Here is a 2938-nt window from a genome sequence, read left to right as displayed (position 1 = left end):
TCTATCTACCCCAAGCACCTGGTAAGTCTCAGGGGGATAATGGCTTAAGGTGTGACCCTCCCTAGGGGTTGCAAATGCCCCAAGGGATCAATCTATAACAGGGGGGATTCCAGAGGTGTGAGGAAGGCAGAAGGAAATCTGCATCTTCTGCCTGCCTCTCAAATCCATCCATGTGAGCTGCTGCCAGCCGAGTCCAGGGTCAAGGGCATTCAGTCTGTCCCATTTGTCCCAGCTCTGAGCCACTCATCCCCTTTGAGGCTCAGTCTCTTCAACTGTAAACTGGAGTGAAGAGTGCAGGGGGAGGGGAGTCTGTCTAACCTTAAAGCTCTCTTCTGACTCAACCAGTCTGTTCTGGATGGAGTCCCCACTCACTCGGCTAAAAATGGCCCAGAAAATTTGCCTTGGCAATTTTCCTCCCCAACCCCCGTCTCAATGTTAAGTATCCAGGGGAGATACTAATTAGATAAACCTCGTGTGGCATGATTGGTAGCCCAGTCTGCTGCAGGCAACCCATCCCCATTCATTCTGATGCATTTATTGAGCTCCTACTGTGTGCATGGCACTGTTCAAAGTAGACATTGGATTGCAGGGACTTGGGATTGCTGGGTCAGGGCTTGGTGTTGGTCAACCCCAGGGTTTGAGAGGGTGTCCCTGGCCAAGTGTCCAGTGACTGTAGTAAAAACAGGTGCAGGAGAGCTCCAGCTGCAGTGGTCAAAGCAACCATCCGGGAGCTGAGTAAGTCAGCGAAGTCTGTTGCTTGTGATTTATGCAAATAGGAGACTAACAACGAAACCTTTACCACTGGGATCCCAACTCAGATGCAGATGCTGCTGGGGGAGGCTGTGGGGGACAGATCACAGAAACAGTGCTGAAAATGATGACAGCAACATGCAGTGAGTACTTAGTAGGTGCAGGCACTGTTCTGAGTTCCACTCATCAGTTCTTTCTTTCAGTTTTCACACCACTTATAGTTATTGTCTCATTTTCTATATGAGAGAGCGAAAGCATAACTAGACCAAATAACTTGTAACTCAGGTCTTATGCTAATAAGAGTCAGAGTCAGGACTTGAACTCAGGCTTCAGGCTTCAGTACTTGTGTTTTTAACCCAGACAGTGGAAAACAGTTAGGAGTGGTGGGGGTCTGTGTCATGTTGAAATTGCTCAGGGGAGCCACCACTGACAGTTGCTGTGTTGGGAGGCAGACCCAGATCTTTGAAACATTTAAGGGAAGCTGGAGAGTATAGTATCCTGTGTTTTAAATATTGGCAACTAACTTTAAAAAAAAAAAAATTAAAACACAAAAAGGCCAAGCAAAATGTGTCTTCTTGGGAAGAATAAAGGAAAGCCATCTTCTGGGATTTACTGTAAAAGGTTGCTTCCTCCAGACCTTGGCTGGGCTGGGTGCTCCATCCTCCCCACCCTGTGCTCTGAGTCCCACTGTGAGCCTTTGCAGGCCCTGATCCCGAATGCCCCATTCATCACTGGATTCCAGCACCTGCCACAGGGTGTTCATTGAGTGAATGTGTAGACTGTGAAGGGGTGAGAGGAGGGAGAGGCAGTTACATAGAGGTTCCAAGAACGTGGACTTGCATAGAAATCAGAAACCAACGAGGACAGCCGTCGGGACAGAGCCCACAGGCATTAGGACCTCATGCAGCCCCACCAGCATGAGCAGCTGCCCTGATGACATGGAGACTCAAGGAGAAGAGAGGCACCGTTCAAGGCCAGAGCCAGTGCTGGGGTTGCCTCTAAGGGCAGCAGGAAAGAGGCTCTTTGGAGAGCTTTCTGTTCCTTCGACCTTGAACAGGACTCCCCCGGAGGAGCAAGAGTCAGACTCTCAAACTCAACTGCCTATAGCGAGGAGCTCTGGCTGCAACAATATTTGAGGCTATACACACACGTGTGTGTGTGCCTTGGAAAATTTTTTTAACTTTCTACCTAAGAACTTGAATGCTCAGTAATGATATTGCCCTTTGGTTTTATTTTTAAACATTTAATTTGGGTCAGAGTGCTGACAAGAGCGCAGGCTGGGAACCTGGGTAATTTGCGTTTCAGCCCCAACCCTGTTTCAGCCATGCCACGTGACTTTGGGTAGTCTATTCACCCCAACCCCCTGCCTGGAACCCCTTCTGCTGGGACCCCACGGTGGAGAAGGCCAGGTTGAATGACGCATAAAGAGTTTCCATTCTGTGTCCCCAGCGGCCTGGCCTGAGGCAGCGCCTCTCAAACCTCAAACCCCTGATCAGAAGCCACTCCCCTGACCGCCCGGCTGGGAAAGGGCAGGCTGGAGACCTGTGAGTTCTCACATGGCAGACAGAGGCCAAAGGCCAGGGTCCAGGAGGGCTGAGGGGGCCAGGAGAGGGGTGGCAAGGGGGGAGGGACACACACCCAGAGGGGATGAAGTCAGAGGGCTCTGAAGTCAGGGGTTCCTAGGTCTGAACCCCAGCACTTCCTGCCGTGTGACCAAGAGCCAATGACACCTGCTTTCTCAGCTCCACTTTCTCACCTGCAAAATGGGGTCAAGCGGCCATTTTTTAAATTAGGGGATGAGGCCAGCCATGTGTTTGGTTAGTAGTGGCGTAAAGTCACAGAGTCTCAGGGCCTCTATGGGGATCCTGGAGGAACTTAGGACCTTGAACCCCTCTGCAGGTGAGGGAACTCAGGCCACCAAGATGATGACTCCTGCGAGGGCTCCTGTTTGGCTCCATGGCAGCCCCTTCCTATGGATTCCCCTTCCTGGAAGCACTAAGGAGCATCTCTAAGTCTACCAAGGGCCCTGTCCTCCATCTGCCGTTGTGAGGACAGAGGTCTTCGCCTGTTCCACTGTCTCCCAGGGTGGGCTGCATCCCTCAGGGGCAGACACCGAGCCTTGCTTGTTTCTGTGACCTGGGGGCCAGCACAGGCCAGCACCGTGTAGGTGCTTGACACCTGTTTAAAG

The 2938-nt window shown here is 51.5% G+C and overlaps 1 protein-coding gene across 1 annotated transcript in view; it reads left to right on the top strand.

Moving 5' to 3' along the window:
* The window catches only part of TMPRSS6 (transmembrane protease, serine 6), a 48840-nt gene continuing 45902 nt past the window's right edge, over positions 1–2938 (top strand). The window contains exon 1 of the mRNA XM_010860554.1: positions 1–21. The gene's annotated coding sequence lies outside the window, so the exon portion shown is untranslated. The remainder of the gene's footprint in view (positions 22–2938) is intronic.

The sequence above is a fragment of the Bison bison genome, unplaced genomic scaffold (assembly GCF_000754665.1).
Source record: "Bison bison bison isolate TAMUID 2011002044 unplaced genomic scaffold, Bison_UMD1.0 scf7180017864468, whole genome shotgun sequence".
NCBI classification, from domain to species: domain Eukaryota; kingdom Metazoa; phylum Chordata; class Mammalia; order Artiodactyla; family Bovidae; genus Bison; species Bison bison.
This window is presented reverse-complemented; position numbering and strand designations above follow the sequence as displayed.